The sequence below is a fragment of the Penaeus vannamei genome, chromosome 17, assembly GCF_042767895.1.
Source record: "Penaeus vannamei isolate JL-2024 chromosome 17, ASM4276789v1, whole genome shotgun sequence".
Taxonomy (NCBI): domain Eukaryota; kingdom Metazoa; phylum Arthropoda; class Malacostraca; order Decapoda; family Penaeidae; genus Penaeus; species Penaeus vannamei.
Genome location: NC_091565.1, coordinates 14,245,994 through 14,255,993, shown reverse-complemented (window position 1 = coordinate 14,255,993; position 10,000 = coordinate 14,245,994).

Genomic DNA, 10,000 nt, shown 5'->3' with positions numbered 1-10,000 from the left:
CGGGTGAACTGCCCACCGCTGCCAACGCCGAGACGAGGCCAGGGCGTGGGGCACTTATAATGGCGCTGTGGAACTCGGGCCAGGGGCGTCATGCGCGTCACATTAGCTTGGCATGTGGCTGAAAAGAACTTGGTAAACATGATTTGTAAGAATTACTTGTAGAACGACGACTGGAGAGCACGCACGGGATCCATTTGAATATACATGAGCTTTTAGCGCGATCTTTTTTTTCTATTAGTGTCTGTTGCTTGGAGTATCGTGCTTTTTAAACGTTATTCTTCCATGGCTCCGAAAATGGAAATGAATAGATCCGTTAAGAATACTGTACATAAATAGTTGATATATGTAATATCTGTACATTCTATCCAGCGACACACACCGACACACATTCAATATCAATATCTATTAATGCTTTAATTTACATAAAGATTACATATACATCTAAATGCCTCTTATGTAATCCGCCATGTATTCTCGCGCAACAATGGCTATACTAAAGAAAAGATTCCGCGGCTCCTCGTTCCTGTGACTGCAATATCAAGTTTCTTATGCGGGAATCGGAGTCAAGGTCACCTGGTGCTGGAAAACTCGCTCTCTTTCTCTCTTTAAGGGAGGTCTAATCACCTACATCATTATAAAAAGGGGCAAATAAGAATGCGATAGCTACGGGGTATGCCTTTCTTAACTGTAACTGGCGAGATTTGTTCCTTTGCGTTATATTTCCATAGTGTTTGTGTATCTGATAACGAAACAATGGCGGGTCCTGCCTGTCAGCTCCCTCAGGAAAGTCAGTCCCTGAGCGTCTGCTGGTTTTGGTTAAGTTTCCTGGCTGCCCGTGCTAGTCTCAAGACATCGGAACATGACTGAAGTCGTTAGAAATTTCTACAACCTGAGGAAGTCTTCAGGTAATAGCCATCGTTTACGCTATATCGAGATTGCCGTAAAAGGCATCAGGAGTAGGTGTAGCTTCTTCCCCGAGGGTGCGACACATCAACTCTTGTATGGGGTGAAGTCTAGAAAGTGGTGTTCATTGCGACGAATGTAGAAAAAGGTATGAATGAGAGTATATATTCACAGCACAAAGGAAGCATTGCGCAGTGATAGTATTAACTCTCATTCAAAGAAAAAACAAGAAATAGTCTGAAAACTTCTTTGTTTCGAACCTCCACTTCAATGAGGAGGCGGCACTTTGCTCCTGAACTTCGATATGTAGTTAGGAACCGAAAACAAATGATTTACTATTGAGTCAAATTCAAAATCAGCTTTTAGAAGCCTTCTTGCTTGTGGAGAATTGATATACTACTTCTCGGAAAACACATTGATTCTGAGGTTCACGCTGGGTCTCGGGTTTTGCAGTCTCTGTCCTCAAGACGGAGGTCAGCTACCGCCTGTTAGTGCTGTGGTGGAATTTCGCATGATGAGGAAACAGCAAATATTTGAGTAGAATGATAGAACCCTATCAACTCAGGTATCTGTTGCTGAATCTTGAGGCAAAGCTAAGTGGCTGTCGAAGTCCTTTTGGCAACATGGCTCTGAATGGAATAATGCGCGATGTGTGTAGCTAAGTAAGTGCATTGTCACTGCATGTGCTTTGTCGCTTCAGTTGATGGAATGATCAATTAACTGATACACTTTTATGTGTCGTGTCTTGATGGACCTCTCTCTCTCTCTCTTTCTCTCTCTCTCTCTCTTGCTCTCTCTCTCTCTCTCTCTCCCTCTCTTTCACTCTCTCTCTCTCTCTCTCTCTCTCTCTCTCTCTCTCTCTCACACACACACACACAGTTACACATGCATTTATGCAAATATGTGCATTCAAGAAAAAGTCTCGCTTGTATGTCATAGAAAGTATACTGTTATTCGTTTACTTTTTCCCCATTTTTTGAATTCTCAGGGAAGTCTGAGACAGAATAAGATACAGGCATCCTCGAAAAGAAGATGTAAAAGATGTAGAAAAAGAAAAAGAAGAACAAACAGCAACAACAAAAAATAAAAATAAAAAGTCAATATGCCTAGTACCGTCGCCCCCCGCTTTTAATTAGACATGCTATCAGAAAGCCGCCTTCGACAACATCGATCGCAAATATCAGGCGTTTGTCACCGGAGGAGGCAGACGCAGAGGCGGATTTGCGCGGCGAAAACGCACACTTCTTGGTGGCGAGCGCGGGGCCAAAACATTAAGAAATATGACCCTCTCGGAATACATAATTACGAGGCAAATGGAACTGCGCCCGTCCATAATAGTAAATCTGCCAAGGGCCGGCAAGGACTCGAGGACTGGCAGCACACAGAGATCAGCGCGTCAATTATAGAGCAAAGAAAATTACGGCGGGACTGCAAATATGGCCATCGATGCTCTGGAGGCCGGACCGCTTTATCGCAACTTTGGTTCTCTGATGTTTCCCGTAGATAGGTTTTCTCTGACAGGTATTCTTTTTGCTAATCTATCTAATCGTTAACATGAACGTGTGTAAGAGATATAAATATTCTTGCGAAAGATAGAGTTTCTCGATTATTTATATTAGCCGGTTTCGCAACGAGCACACATACGTCACCACTCGTCCGAATCGGTGACGTAAGTGTGTTTGCTCTCGCACTCACGGTATCGAACACTCAATATCCTGGTCATGAAACAAGGTACGGGAAGGAAATGAAGAAGAAGGAGAGGAGAAAAGAAAGGAGAAAAGACCGTTTTTACGACTGAAACAAATCCTGGGTTACGAGTTAGCCGAGTTGGCTCCCATCAGCTGAAGAGTAATCGGTAGACGAATTACATGCAATCTGCATTTTGATAACGCGTTTCCTCTTTCTCTTTTTGCAAATCTATCCATCTATCTATTTATATCTCTCTCTCTATATATGTTTATATATACATACATACATACATACATATATATATATATATATATATATATATATATATATATATATATATATATATATATCCATGCATGTATATTATATATATATATATATATATATATATATATATATATATATATATATACATATATATATATATATATATATATATATATATATATATATATATATATATATATATATATATACATATATATATATATATATATATATATATATATATATATATATATATATATATATATATATATATATATAGATAGATAGATAGATAGATAGATAGATAGATAGATAGATAGATAGATAGATAGATAGATAGATAGAGATAGAGATATACATGTATGTATAATATATATATATATATATATATATATATATATATATATATATATATATATATATATATATATATATATATATATATATATATATATATATATATATATATATATATATATATATATATATATATATATATATATATATATATATATATATATATATATATATATATATATATATATATATATATATATATATATATATATATATATATATATATATATATATATATATATATATATATATATATATATATATATACACACACCCGTATATAGATAGATAATAGATATATGTAATCTATCTATCTATCTATCTATCTATATATGTGTATGTGTGTGTCTGAAATGAAAAATGGTGATGATGTCTAATCATATGACGTTGTTAAAGGGTCACATCACCGGGTCAAATGCGGTCGGAGATCTGAGGAAGCGACTTCTATCCCAGGGCGACCCCAGGCTGCCACTGATGATGACACTAGCCACCGAATGGATAGCCATTTTGGAAGACAACGCCCCAATCGTTCTTGCGGCTTCGACATTCTTCCTCCACCTCCTTATTCTCCTCATCTTGCACCATTTGACTCACCTCTTTCCGTTCATGAAGTCGGTTTTGAAGAGCAAACATTTCCATATGAGATACTGATTTCTGGTCACGCGATGGCTCCAAACACAACTTGTCGACTTCTATAATCGAGGAGTCCACAGCTGCATAAGACGATACGTGTCTACACACACACATACATACACATAAACACACACACAAAGTTATATATCTTTTTCTCCTTTTTTTTCTTTCTGTCTCCGAGTCTCTCTCTTTCTCTCTCTCTTTCCCCTTCTCTCTCTACCTCTCACTTTCAGGTCTGTTTCTATCGCTCTCTCTCTCTTTACACTTTTTCATTTTCTCTATGCCTCTGCTTCTGTATCTCTCTCTCTCTCTCTCTCTCTTTTCCTTGTCTTTGTGGGTATGTGTGTGTGTGTGTGTGTGTGTCTCCCAGCCTTTCTTTCTCACCTAACCGTCTCCCTCCCTCCCTCCCTCCCTACATCCATCCACTCCTCTACATCCTATCTCCTCCCTCCTTGATCTACGACCTCTCTCCCTCCCCTTCCCTCCTCTCTATATCCTCTCCTCCTATCCTACTCCCACCCTCTATTTCCCCTCCATTCCTTCCCTCCATCCCTCTCTTCCTCCCTCCCTCCCCCTCCCTTTCCCCTACCCTCCCTCACCCACCTGACAAAAGACCAAAAATTCTCCAACATTGCCTCTCCCATCCTCTCCCATCCTCTCCCAGCTCTCCCTACAGAGTGTACATAACCACATCGATATATTCGAGATCAATGCTTTTAATGCTGTAGCAATTTTGGTTTTCTCTCTCTTTAATCGCGTGAATAATGCATGGAAACGTAGCTGCTTGTCGCCCTCGCCCTCGCTGCTGCCGTCGCCCTGGTGCGCGCCCGAGACACACCCTGTGGAGCGCTTCAAGGCTGGTGCGGCGGGTTGCGTGGTGGGGATGTGGGGGTTTGTTGGTGGAAGGGGGGGGGGGGGGTGGTGGTTGGGGGTGGTGGTGGGGGGTGGAGGTGGTGGGGGGGTTGTTAGATCGAGGGGGGGATAGGGGAGTGGTTGTTGGATGTGCAGGTTTGTTGGTGGAAGGGGTGGGGATGGGGTGGGGGGGTTGGTTCGAGAGGGGGATAGGGGGGAGGTGGTTGGATGTGTAGCTTTGTTGGTGGAAGGGGGTGGAGGGTGGGGTGGGGGTGGAAGAGGTGGGAGGGGGGTTGTTGGTTCGAGGGAGGGAGGGGGGTGGATGTGTAGGTTTGTTGGTGGAAGGAGGGGCGGGAAGGTTGTTGGTTCGAGGGGGGGGGAGGAGGGAGGAGGTTGGATGTGTAGGTTTGTTGGTGGAAGAGGGTAGGTGTGGGGGGGTTATTGGTTCGAAGGGGGAAGGGGGGAGGTGGTTGGATGTGTAGGTTTGTTGGTGGAAGGGTTGGGGGGGGGGGTGTATGTGTGTTTGTTGGTTCGAGGGGGGGGGGGGAAGGTGGTTGGATGTGTAGTTTTGTTGGTGGAAGGGGGTGGGGGATAGAGGGTGGGTTTTTGATTCGAGGGGGGGGGGGGGAGGTTGAATGTGTAGGTTTGTTGGTGGAAGGGTGGGTGGGTGGGGAGGGTGCATGTGTTTGTTGGTTCGAGGGGGGGAAGGAGGGGGAATGATTGGATGTGCATATTTGTTGAGGCGTGTGTGTGTGTTTGCTGGTGGGATATGTGTACTTTAGCTGAGGGTGTGTATGTATGTTGGGGTGAGGGTGTATGTTTCTTGGAGGGCTGCATGTTTGCTAAGGGTGTAGGTTCGTTGGGAGCTGTATGTGTATTAGAGGTTTGTTGGGGGTGTCGTATATGTTTGTTAAGGGATGATGTAAATGTATGTTGGGATATGTTGTGTACATATGTTGGGAATTGTTGTGTATTTGTGTCTTTTTGGGGTGGGGGCGGGGATGTGCATGTGTATGGGAATTTTGTGTGTGTGTTTCATTGTGTGTATATTGGGGTGGCGGTGTAAGCCTACGTATATGTTGTGTACTTACTGCACATGTATACAGTGGATGTTCTGTATCTACTGTACATATGGGGGTGTGCATTGATTGTGTATGCCTTAAGGCTGTGTGGTGTGTATGTGTGAAAGTTGCCATGTACGTAGGGGATGTTGTGTAAATGTCCGATAGATGTTATGTAGATGTGATATTATATGTGGTTTGTGCTTGTGTTGTTTGGGAGTGAGGTTGTGAAAGGACGTGTGCGTTTGTGTGCATGTTGGCAGGGCGAGCTTTTAGGGTTTGTTTGTCTGTGAATTTTTAGTTTTTCTATATTTTTTGACCTCTCTGTCTACTCGCATCTGTATTCTATCCGTCAGTCTATCAACCCACCTGTCTACACAAATGTACACGTATTCTCATCATATTCTCTTTGTACTCTTGTAATTTGATGAGACCGGCTTATGCACCAAGAAATATAGTACACAGACCAGTCCTCGTGGGTTGTACACATGAATGTTATAAGGTCCAACACAGTCCTGTTCCGTGTTCCTTACTACGTGCAGCTGATTTCCGATTCATAACAAAATAAGGCATATGAAGGGTAACTAGATAACGTCAGTGCTTGGATATGCTTTGATTTCGAGCCGAAATCAATCTGAATGTAATTCTTGTATTTGTTAGGATGTGTGTGTTTGCTATGTGTATCGAAACTGTATTCAAACTCAAAGACGTCCGTGTACATATACTCTCCTACACGCAAAATGTTCACACTGTGTCTTGTGTGTCTGTGTGTACATAAACTTTACGTATGTAAGTGTAATACTGTCTGTCCTTGCCATACACATTTTTTAAATATGTAAGAGGTAAACAAAACTAATATGACTTTCTCTCTCTCTCTCTTCCTGTCTCTGTTTCTGTCTGTGCCTGCATCTGTCGCTCTCTCTATCTCCCTCTCTCTCTATATATATATCTATCTATCAAGCTATCTATCTATTTATTTCTCTCTCTCTTTCCCTGCCTCTGTCTCTCTGTCTGTTTCTGTCTCTCTCTCTCTCTCTTTTTCTTTCTGTCCCTTCCCACTCCCCTTCTCTCTCCCTCCCCATCTCTCTCTTTTTCATTCTCTCCCTCCCTCCTTCCCTCCCCCACTCCCCTTCCCCCTCTTTATCTCACTCTTTTTTCTCTCTTTCTCCCACTGTGTTTCCCAGACATCACACCCTCAAAACAGATAAAGCCTATGCTGTTCAATACAAAATAGCGAACTCAATCACAGTTTAATTTTCCCGACACGCAAACAAACTTAATACTAATAATTTTCTTTTTCGAATCAATCTCACTTGCATGTCTTCAAAACTTCATGTAGAATAAAAAAAGAGAGAAAAAAAAAAAAAAACAAGAGAGAAAGAAAGAAAGAAAGAAAGAAAAAAGTTCCGAAAGAAATATTCCCAAAAGATTTCACTCATGCGTAAGAGAATGAAGAAATGAATGACATCCATAAAGCTCGATATATGACCCACTGCAAGAAACGAATGAGTCGCAATCTCTGGAGTCATTATGGATCGGTATTGAAGGATGAAAACATTATACAGCGTGAGAAATCGTGGTCTTTTGCCGACTGATTTATTGAAGGGGGGGGGGGGGATTTATTTGAAAACGGCTCTATTGTTGTTTTATTATTATTACTATCATCATTATTGTTGTTGTTGTTGTTTTCACTTTTGTTGTTGTTGCTGGTGCCGTTGTTGTTGCCATTACTATTATTATCATTATTATTGTTATTGTTGCTGTTGTTGTTGTTATTACTATTAGTTTCACCAACATTAGCATCATCATCATTTTTATTATTATTGTCATTGTTAAAATTATTACTCATTTCACTATAGTCTGTTTTCTTTTTTCCTTCATATTTCTTTTACATCCTTTATCGGATTTCATATTTGATCATGTTCACCCAGGTGTTGCAAAGAACAAACGATACTTAGAATAATGTACTCAAGTGAAATAAGTAAATTAGAAAAAAAATCGTAATTCTCGTGATGAATGCGATGGTGAATGACAGTCTAATTTTAGTGATTGTAATGATGATTATTCGAGAAAATATGTAATGGCAAAAATGGAGTTGGATATGTTCTTGATACCAATTCTGCTGACAGTGATAATCATAATGGTAAGAGCGTGAGTACTAGTTATGAAAAAAAAAATGATTATGACAATCAATGATAATAATAATAATAATGATAATGGTAATAGCAATAATAACAGTGATAATAACAATAACAATAACTGCAAAAATGATAATAATAATAATAATAGTAATAATAATGATAATAACAATAATGATGATAATAATAATATCAATAGCAGTAATAACAATAACAGCAATAGTAATAATCACAATAATTATAATATTAATAACGACAAGGGTAATAATAACAATAACTATGATGATTATGCCAACAATATTGATAATGATATCAATAATAACAGTATTAGTAACAATATCAATAGTGCTGATAACAACAATAATAAGAGGAACATTAATGTTAATATGAACAATAATAATGATAATGATAATAACGATGATACAGATAATGATAATAATGATAATAATAATAATGCCGATGATGATAATAATAATAATAAAACAAAAACATCAAATACATAGAGTAACAAGTATAATGATAATAAAATGAAAATGATAATCATACCATATTAAGTCTAGCCATTACGCTGACAGCCAAAGATGGCCACGTTGACCTGCCATTGCAAGAATTCTCACACAACACCATTTCCCACTTGCACTGTTGCCGCGACCAGTCCGTTGCAAATGCGATTCTCAAAACCTGCTTGAATATCACCTGTTTCTACCGGGGAACGCCAAGGAAAGCGTAGACAGCTGATCGTAAAGGCTTTCTCAAAGGAAACGTAAGCAAAATGCTAAAGATTAGCCGAGTATTTTTCACGCATTGTGACTTTTGTTTTGATGGTTCGGAAAGTGTTGCTTCGCTCGTCAAATTGATTCGAGATTCGTTGATGTTTAGGTAATTGTTATTTTATTTGATCTTCGACTGGTTTTAAAACCTTTGTCAAGTATAACCAATGTTATTTTTCGGTTTGGGATTAAGTTCGTTCTTTTACTGAGATTCTTTATAATATAGTAATGATTTTGTTGTCTGATTTTAGATGAGAGTTTGAAGCTTCGAAATAACTGATGCACAAGGCTTGTTTACTTCGGTTTATCTTAAGCTTTATTTTATGGATCCTTGCATAAATTGACAACTGATGGGTGAGCTTGTGTCAAGAACAGTGGTTCCCAATCTTTTTCATTCTGCGGCTCCCGACCAATATGAAATATTCTCAGTGTCAGTTGGTTTTTCAAATCCAGTTATAACCTTATATGGAAAGGTAATGGTATCAATAGCTATAGGGCGATAGCACTCTATGGAAAGATTCCAATTTATTGATGCATGGGAGATGATTATATGTATGTACTATTGGTGAGATATAATTCACTTTCATTCGACGTCATAATTTTCATATCGCTCCATTCGACGTCATAATTTTCACGATGCTCCATGGTCCCACAGAAAGTACCCAGTGGCTCCAAGGTTGCGAACCCCTGGCTATAAACCTACCCCTTTTTCTGAGCAGTATATCTTCAGTAACATAATCATTCAAACCACACAGACATATTTAGTAAAAATGCCCAGTGAAGAAAATGAAAACGGGGTAAATGTTTTAGAGAATAGATTTCCCACATTGAGGTTTGACCACGTAACCCCCCCCCTCTCCATCTTCAAAATCTGAACACGTTACAACCCGGACTCGTTCGCTGTGGCTTCTTGGCGCTCGTGTGTGTTGATCTATCGATAACGTCTGTCTGTCTGCGATTCGTCATCCGTGGTCTTATCGTAATTGTGGATATTTGGGCTATTTTTTTTTTATGTTATTGCTATCTTTTGTTATCAGGTTGCAGAGAGATGATCACTATCGTCATCGGTCTTGTTATTTTCACTAGTTATCGCTTTTCTTTGCTTCACTGTCATCTTTTTTCTTTGTTTTGATTTGTTTCTCTCTCTTCATTCTTTTCAATATTCAGTCTCTTTCATTTCTTCCATCGAAAAAAAAAAAAAAATCCATCTTTTATTTTCCATTTTTCACCCACCCTTTCTTTCTCCTTTAACTCCATTTTCATCGCATACATCCCTTATCTTCTCATACATTTTGTCTCTAATTATCATTTCTAAATCCTCTTGATTCTC